The sequence below is a fragment of the Electrophorus electricus genome, chromosome 22 (genome assembly GCF_013358815.1).
Source record: "Electrophorus electricus isolate fEleEle1 chromosome 22, fEleEle1.pri, whole genome shotgun sequence".
Classification (NCBI taxonomy): domain Eukaryota; kingdom Metazoa; phylum Chordata; class Actinopteri; order Gymnotiformes; family Gymnotidae; genus Electrophorus; species Electrophorus electricus.
In genome coordinates, this window is record NC_049556.1 from 302,501 (window position 1) to 312,879 (window position 10,379).

The following is a 10,379-nucleotide window of genomic DNA, read 5'->3' on the forward strand; positions in this document are numbered from 1 at the left end:
CATCTGGTCAAGGTACATAAAGCACATCTTTGCCTTTTGCATTCACAGTAAATAATAATAAAACAAAGAAAACACCAATAAAATTCTTTATTTGAAATATAATCTCTAGAGGCTTGTATTACTAAAACATCAATAAAATGATCCAACCAGTTAAAAGGGTGTCAGATGTTGTGTTTTGAGTCTCAGTGCCCTCACACACATACTGAGAAAACCAGACCTGACAACAAAGAGGAAAGTGACGTCCACACACACACAAGACCAGAAAACATGTGAGGAACCAAAGTTTAACCCGAGTGAGTTTAATGTGTGGTGGATAAATCCTAAACACACATCCAGTACCACAATCTGAAACAGCAGGCATAGGTCAAAAATATCATGATGCTTTTATCCAAAGCAACTTACAGTTATGACAGAACACAACTTGAGGGTTAAGGGTCTGGCTCAGGGATTCAACAATGGCAATTTGGCAGTGGTGAGGCTTGAAACCACAACCTTCTGATTACAAGTCAAGCACCTTAACACTGAGCTACCACTGCCCCGAGAAAATGTCCCGGAAGACAAAGCTACAGTAACAGACAAAAGTATGCTCAAAAACCTGTCAAACCCATAAAAACACGATGGAGTGATTGACAAGGGGGAGGAGCTCAGTACTGCAGTGGGGCTGATCCCTGGTGACCAGAGGTAGTGTCCTCCTGAACCAGTGGAACAGTCCAGTTCGGTCATACTGACACTATAATAAAGTAATAGTGTATATACACTATATACTGACACGATAATAAAGTAATAGTGGTGGATCTGGTGTCATTAGTAACGGTGAGACAGTCCAGTTCTGTGATAAAGAGAATGATCCTGATGGAGAACAAAGGGCGCGACGCGAGGAAAAGGCCTCGAGGGAAGCGAGCCGGCGTCAGGAACAGGCTGAGGGCTTGGGCACACCGAGCTCCCTTAACTAGCATCCTGCTAGCCAATGTCCAGTCTCTGGATAACAAGCTCGATGACCTCCGGGCCAGGACAAAGTTCCAGAGGAACACTCAGGACTGCAACCTTCTCTGAGTCATGGCTGAACTCAGTGGTACCGAGCCACACTATCCAGCCGGCTGAGTTCTCCTTGGTTCACCGTATGGACAATGCCCAACTTTTATCAGCTCATAACCTACCCCACCAGGGGAAAGAGGACACTCGACCACTGCTACACCCCATACAAGGACAGCTATAAGGCACCAGCTCATCCACCGTTTGGTAAGTCGGACTACGCCGCCATTTTCCTCATACCGATATATAAACAATCGGTGGCCGCTCTGGATGACGCAGACTGGGACATGTTCCGGCGCAGCACTGATGATGTCAGCAGGTTTACGGAGGCAGTAGTGGTGTTTATTGGGAAACTGGTGGACGACACGATTCCAAGAACCACCATCAAGTTTCCCAACCAGAATCCCTGGGTGGACAAAACCATCCGCGAGGCTCTGAACTCTCGCACTGCTGCCTACACCGCAGGGATCATCAGCAGGAACATGGACGAGTACAAGTCTGCAGCATACAGAGAGCGCAGGGTGGTGAGGGAGGATACTAGAGACACAGTTCCAGCAGAGCGGCTCTAGATCCCTGTGGCAGGGACTACGGACGATCATGGACTACAGGAGCCCACCCTCCGGACTGATGAGTGCGGACGAGTCTCTGGCGAACGAGCTGAACACATTCTTCACTCGCTTCGAGGCTACATCTAGCAGCGCCAATGCTAACAGCGCCAATGCTAACAGCGCTAGTGCTAATGGTACTATCGGCACAGCCAACGGCGCATGCGCAGAGCCCACCATAGAACAGCACCCTCTCATCATCACGGAGAGTGACGTGAGGAGAGTGTTTAAAAGGGTGAATACCAGGAAGGCGGTGGGACCAGACAGTATCTGCGGGAGGGTCCTCAAAGCCTGCGCAGATCAGCTAGCCCCGGTATTCACCGACATCTTCAATCTCTCCCTGACGCTCGGTATCGTCCCGTCCAGCTTCAAGCGATCCACCATCGTCTCCGTCACGAAGAAACCTCGACCCTCCGACCTCAATGACTACCGCCCTGTTGCCCTCACATCAGTCGTGATGAAGTGCTTTGAAAAGATAGTCAGAGACTTCATCACAGCTTCACTGTCAGCCTCCATGGACCCACTGCAGTTTGCATACCACCACAACCGCTCCACTGATGATGCAATTGCACATCTGCTGCACACCACACTGACCCACCTGGACAAAGGGAGGGGTAATTATGTTAAAATGCTGTTTGTCGACTACAGTTCAGCATTTAACACATCATCCCCTCCCTACTCACTACTAAGTTGGGGGATCTAGGACTGCATACATCCCTGTGCGACTGGATCTCCAACTTCCTAACAGACAGACCACAATCAGTATGGGTGGGCAACTGTCTCATCCACCTTGTGGTCTCTTGTGATCTCAACGCTAGACTACTGCAACTCGCTACTTGCTGGTCTTCCTCTAAGAGCCATCAAACATCTACAACTTGTCCAGATTGCAGCAGCATGACTGGTCTTCAATCTTCCGAAGTTCACACGTTACTCCACTGCTGCGCTCCCTTCATTGGCTCCGTGTAGCTGCATGCCAAAAATGGACCAGCCCACACGAGGTCAATGGTCAAAGCCCGATCCATACCTCGAGTACTTCGAACCTCAAGTGCAGCTCAGCTTGAAATACTGTGCTTCCGGTCTCATGGATGACAAGCAGCGAGACTATTTACTGGCTCCAAGATGGTGGAATGAACTCCCACTTGCTGTCTGGACAGCAGAGTCCCTTGCAGTCTTCAAACACAGACTGAAGACCCATCTATTTGTGGAATATTTAAAGGGCAACCGACACTGCTCCCTTATTGACTGACTAATTTAGTACTTATTGTAGGGCATTGTTTATGTTGTTTAACAAACTCTAGCACTTATTGTTTATAGCACTCATTATTGTTTAAGATAGACCTCATGTATTTTGCACTTCTAGGTATCAGCATTCATCCTTGTATTCTACAGTATTCTAGTTCATTGGTATGTCTGATTCTAACCTACTGTACTGTACTAGGATATATTCTATGAGTAAACGACAAAGCACTTTTGTAAGTCGCTTTGGATAAGAGCGTCTTCTAAATGCCGTAAATGTAAAAACTTGCTTATTGAACCTTAAATGTTCTTCTTGTGCTTTCATGCTCCACACAGGCAGTACAAGCACACAGATGGGTAACACCAGCGCTCACACCAGGCTGCTGAACCGGAGCAACAGGAACGTGTGTGTCTTCCTCACCCAGGACAAGCTGGAGGTGGGCGCCTTCATTGCCAAGCTTGACGCCCCAGGCGGGATGATGATGTCGTCGCCACGGCCACCAACCCGGCCAGGCGGAATGGTGAGGTTCGGTTTCCGCGGTGACATTGCAGGCCACTGCGTCTTGGCCTCACAGATGTGTCAGCTCCTGTGGAAGGAGAATGAGCATGTGTCTATCTTTGTCGAGGACGATGAGAAGATCTGTTCTAAGCTTGTGCGTATATGTTCTGACCTCACCAACATCCATCATACTGTATGACGTTTAAAGGGTGGATCATTTGTACTGGGGATCAGCGGATCTGTGGATCATCTTCAGGGGTTTAGTGGGGTGTGCGGTGTGGCCTTCACAGTGAGGTGAAGTCATATTTCGTATATGTTTCATATATATATATATATATATATATATATATATATATATATATATATATATATATATATATATAATTATTATTTGAATTTTTCTCCAATCTTCTCATTGCTTTTGTGCTTGTACCATTTACTTTACTGACTAAACCAAGCTCTGGCCTGTGTGCGTGTCCGTCCGTCTGTCCTCATCACTGTGTAGTTACGTTGCCATATATAGACACTGTATCTGTACTCCAGCACACAAAATGTAAAATCAATCCACCATAACTGTTACCGTGCAGAACCTCAAGGGTATTTGCATCTACACTGTGTGAACCACTCAGGAACCACACACCCTTTGTTTTCTTGAGTTGTTTAAATCAAAATGGTGTGGCTGTCCGGCTGCTTGTACAGTAGTCTACACCATGTGCCCGTGTAATGTATTTGGAAGACATTAGGAAATAAATGATCTCTAGACACATTAACTTTTATTTATCGTTGCTTGTCTTGCTACTGACAGGTCGAACGTCTCTCTTCAGCAACATAACGGTTTTCTAACTCTGGAGGAATTATATAGTGACTGCTGTCCCTTTGAGGAACTTGGACTCAGCAGTGGACTAAAAGTCCATCGCACACAAACGACTTCATTTAAAAGCTTTTGATTGGTTACTTGTGCTGTTTGTAATCAGTGTAATAAAAGCTAATACTATCAAAGCCACTGCTACTGTTGTATAATGGAATATGATTTCTAAATAACTAACATATATAGGTTCATGATCATATATTTGATTTTAAAGTGTTTCAGCATATTGGGCCACTATTTTTTTATTTTGTCATTCCAGAAATCTAAAGATTGAGCTCAAATTGAGGGGAAACAGAGTCAGCCATTTAAAATCTACCACATTATTAATAATAAGACTTGGAATATTTAGCACACGCGTTTAACATTAACAACGATTAATATAAGAGAACCGAACACGTCAATTCAACGATATTTCGTGCTTTTCTTCAGCTAAATCCGGATGTTCTTTGGGTCGTGTAGCGCTAAAACGCACTGTCTCCCTCTAGTGGTAAGAACAGGGTATTACAGGCGAGACGGGACAAGGCGTCAGTGGCCAAGAGGGATGTTTTTTTTTCTTTTTAATCAGCTAAAGCTGTTGTGTGTCTACAGTGTACCAGCGTTACAGGAGTGATTAACTAAAAATACATTTTAAAAAAATAATGAACAATATGAAAAGCTCATATGGAGATGTCGAGGGTTGAACCCGGGGACTGATGCATGCAAAGCATGTGCTCTACCACTTAAAAATTCAGTATAATTTTCTTTATGGAGTGATGACAGTACCGAGCACATCTACTCTAATGTTACACGCTGTCTAATAGGCTCCACCAACATTAAGGTAACCTAGGTTAGGTTAGCTAGCGTTAAGCTACTAATATGTTAACCCATTGAATTTAAACATTAAAACATTAACATTTAAGTGCCCAATTAAGTCCTATTATATCATTTAAAGATTTATAGATGCAGTGCTCTGGGTTCAGAATGTGTATTAAAATATACATCAGATACAGAAATAACAAATGGAGGCATGAGATCAGAGGGAGGTGAGTGATGAGGCTTCTGTTCTATTTCAGCTGTGCAAAAGAGGGAGGAAGTGCAGGGTGGTGGGTGTTATGGACTGTTAGAGGTGATAAATAGTGACCTGCTCTCTACTTCATGTTACTGATACTCAGTGGTGTTTAATAATATTAATTTAAAGTGTGCAGAATCAGACTTAATTCTCTCTTCTTTCACCTGCACATTCTCTTTTCTACTCTCCACAAACCTTGTGTTGAGTTTGCATGGATCTGGTGTTAAAGTGTTTAGAGTGTGATCATCTTACTGTGGTGTCTGAGTGATGAGGGCTTGATACTAGAACACGTGTGTCTGTCCCTGTGTGACACCCTGAGGAATTCTCTAGTGCTCTTCCTCTGACTGCTACCCTTGTGTGCTGGAGCAGGACAAACTGCTCCAGGGGAGAGAAGTGGATCAGCGCTGCCTCCTGTTCCCTCCCCCAGCATGGAGGTCCTGGAACAGCACTAAAAGTGACCCACCCCAGTACACACCGAGGAAAGACTGAGACTAATAATAATAATATTTCATATTAGGTTTGGTGAAGGGTTGGCCTCACTGTCTTACAGAAGGAAAAATATTCTAGAGAGAACATTTGCTGTTATTCTTCAAATATTTTAACTGAATGTGTGTGTGAGTGTGTGTGTGTGTATGTGTGTGTGTGTGTGTGTGTGTGTGTGTGTGTGTGTGTGGATGAAACATTAGACATTCAGTGTCATAGTGTCATTCCTAAATCCCCAATCAGCTAGTCTTAAAGTTAAACATTCAAATATAAAATAAAGATGTTAGAGAATGTCTAAAAATCACACAAAGAAACACATTTTTATACATTGTTCAGAAGTAATTATGTATTCACCCCACCTTCTTTTACATACTAGCGTTGCATTCACCTTCATTACATCCAAACCAAACATTCGTCAACATATGGTCGTTCCTAGAGCTTCCTAAGTTCAAGACTGTTTACTCACTACACACTAAATAGAAATAAAGATGCAGACTCTGGAATTAATTGAAGAGAAGCGCTGGTCCCGTCTTTATTCTGAGCTTAATGTTATAAACGAGGCATTATCTGGAGAATGTCTAACAGTCTCAGGTGGGCTCACCTTTATACCTTTTCTTCAAGGACCCTTACATCACCATTTTTATTTTTTCATAATACTTGTCCAGGTTCCACTATTGTTCTCCACACCAAACATTATTCAATGTATGCAAATTGATATTCAATACTTACACCAACCTGTTCTTGCTACCATTACATTCATCCTGAACTACTTCTACTTTTGAAAGGCGATCATATTCTATATCAACGGATGCCCATATTGGTTCTTCCAGTGATGTCCATATTGTTTCTTCCGGTGCTTGGCCGGGCTGTCCCGTCCTTGAAGCAAGGCTCCCCCTCGACTGAGGCCCCTAGAAGCCTGTCAGAGGCCTCCTGAGGATTTACACTGAAGCCTACAGAGGTCTTTCCAGCATGAAACCAGTTTATTCTGGACCTTCCCTATTTTTCTGCTTACAATATCATTTTATTACCTTGTTATGACCCCGTCAGGCTGTGAGGCTGTAACAAGGAAAAAGAAGTGCAAATGTCTAACGTATCAGAAGTTGTGGAAAAAAATGAACAGCAACAAAACAAACAGAAGCACAAATGGAAGGTGTTTTTAGTGTATTGTACAGAGGTTGTGATTTACAAATAATCTTACTGGTGCAATTCCTTCAGGAGTGACCCAGGCCAAAATAATAACCAAAACCCACACTAAGGAAATAAAACTATACCCTAACTAATCCTAATAACACAAGAAACATAGAACAAACCTTTCTAACTTCCTGACACAAACAGACAAAACCCACACCCAACAAAAACTGCAGTCACTCCTTACCACCAGTGTCCAACACCAATGTACCAAACAAACAATATTTACACTCTTTACACAATCTATATATATGTATGTATACACAGCTACCGAAGCAGGAGGGGCGAAGCCAAAGATGAAGTTCAAAAATGTGGAAAAATAAGGTGATACACAACACGCCATACAAATGTTCAATCACAGCCAAACAAACTCCAAGCTAACACATAGTCTCCTTACTCGCTGTCTTCCTCTTCCTCTCTCGTGGGAGGGCCTTTTAAACAGCCGACACAATTGGCTGGAAAACCCGGCAAGGAACATGGCGGAGTCTCAAACAGGGTGGAAATCCTGGCAGTGAATCTGGAACACACACACACACACACATCGTTCTGTAACAACCTCAATATGCAAACTGATATTCAACACCCACACCAGTTAGAAGCTGTTACCGCTACATTCCAAGAGAAGGCTTCTCTTGACCTTGTCCTAAAGAAGATGTTTTTCTCTACAGTCCTGAGTCTGGTGGAAAGGTCGTATATCTTACCTTGAGTTCCACCAAAACCTACCCATGATCCTTTACTGAAGCCTGCAGAGGCCTCTACTAGGGCTCTGGCCTGTACTCCCTGATGGTTAATGTTATCATGTCTAATGCAATGTTGAGTCTCTTTCCCCTCTAAAGACTCTTTTTATTACCTTCCCACTGATCACGTGTTATGGCCCGCCGCATGCAGTGGGAGTTTCTCATCGACTATTTGTGACTCGTCCTATTTGTAACCACGGCCAGCTGTCAGCACACACCTGCATCTGGTTTAGTCTTGTTATGTTTGTAGTATTTAAACCCTTGTTGGTGTGTGCGTTGTTGTCAGTCTTTGCTCATGTTCACATTCACGTTTATGGTCACAATGTTCATGGTGTCTGTGTTAGCTGTAGCTGTAGCTGTATTCATGTTCACTGTTTATGTTATACATGAGTGCCGTTGTCTTGATGGTGTGTTAATAAACGTGTGTCACCATCAAGGGAGTCTGTACGTACTGCTCCTTGCCCTGTGGTACTCGGGCTGTTATGTTACCTCAATAGACACAATCATGATCTTAGATAGATGTCACTACCTAGATATTATTAAACAGAATTTATTAAAATTATTTTCTATCATCAGACCAATCAACACAATGCTTGTAATCTTTCCATGTTAAATTTGTTCACTACACTCCTGCTATGATAAGACAATAATAATAACATGTGATGTATAATTTCTGTTTCTAAGGTCTGTCTCCTCCAGTCTCTCTGATCATCAGTCCCAGCAGAACTCAACACTTTAGTGGTGACTCTCTCTCACTGAGCTGTGAGGGACAGAGTGACTCTACTGGATGGAGAGTGAGAGGATACACACATAGTGGGAGTGTGTCAGATTGTTTATCACTCTGGGGATCAGTTACAGGATCTAGATGCAACATCAGATACCTCTACACAACACACACTGGAGTGTACTGGTGTCAGTCTGAATCTGGAGGGAGCAGCAATCCTATTAACATCACAGTGCACAGTGAGTCTGCATGTAGTGCACTCACTAGTTAAGGAGAAAAGGAAATGTTTGATAACAGGATATTATCGTTCACAATATGTAGAACTATCAGTTACTGGCTAAGAAAACTGTTAACTAGAGTTAATAAGAAAAGCTGTTTAACATGTTCTCAGTGTGTGTGTGTGTGTGTGTGTGTGTGTGTGTGTGTGTTAGTTAGTTTGCTTTCCAATAATTGGGTAATTGTGTGTGAGGTCAGAATTTAAAGATTTCACATCTTTATTATTACACTAATTTAACCAGAGCTTCAAATTTAACCAGAGCTTCAAATGTATGTTGGCAAGAAAATCATTTTATAATTCTGAATCTTGGAGCAGTAATCCTGTGAACATCACAGTGCAGGGTGAGACTCCATGTAGTGAATTTACGTTTGTACTGAGTTTACTGTAAACACCATGAACACCATTTCCTGTCCCTGACTGAACTCTCTTCAGTTTATATATTTGTATTTTCATATGCATTTGAGTATTTGAGACTATGGATATACATTACTTACATTTAGTCATTCAAGCCATGTAAGGTAACTGTTACCCATCATTTTCTAAGAGACAGAATAGATGTTTTCTACAAATTCTATTGACAGCAGAAATAGGAAATCAAATTACAGTAACCAAAGTACTCAAGGAAACAGCCCCATCTGGTGGTGTGAATCAGTATTTACATAAATGTAACATAAAGCGTTCACAGGGAATCCAGTTACATTAATTAAGGCTTAAATTTACAGGTAATACACTCATTTATTATAGAAAAATAAAATGCTATTACATTGCTGGATATATTGTAGATAACTGGTTCCAGTGGCGTAGTATCTATTTGTAAACTAGGGGCCATTTTAATTCTAGGACTGGCTGGGAGCGTTTTAGACAATAAAAACATTTGTGTTAATTTCTGTTGACTTTAAGAATCACCTGTAATGTCACCACCATTACTCCTACTGTACCATCACCACATTACTCCTACTGTACTATCACCACATTACTCCTACTGTACTATCACCACATTACTCCTACTGTACCATCACCACATTACTCCTACTGTACCATCACCACATTACTCCTACTGTACTATCACCACATTACTCCTACTGTACTATCACTACATTACTCCTACTGTACTATCACCACATTACTCCTACAAGTGTCACATTACTGGACAAAGTTTCCAAGGTGGTCCTGGATGGAATAATTATGTGACTCACAATCATGTGTTCACATTTAACACTCCAATCACAATCAGATCCCACATAATCTCCAGATAATCTCCACAAAACACAGTGATTAACAGATTAGAATGCAGCATCGTGGGTCTAACCTGTTTATTATAATATATGTAAATACAGAGTGACTCCAGGAAGACACTGGGGGTCAGTCAGCTGTGACATGCAGTGTTCTCCATCTCTTTCCACAGATTTACCCACAAATACACTAACTGTGTGCCTCAGAGTCCTGTGTTCACTGGAGAGTCAGTCACTCTGAAGTGTGAGGTTCAGGGTTATGTTTGGTGGACATATCAGTGGTATAAGAAGAAAGCACAGAGTCAGTGGACTACAGTGTCTCAATCTGTGTTTGACACTGTAAACAGAGACACTCTCACCATCAGTGGAGATGCTGTAGTTAATGGGGATCAGTACCAGTGTAGAGGAGAGAGACATGACAGACCAACAACATCACAGTACAGTAACAAT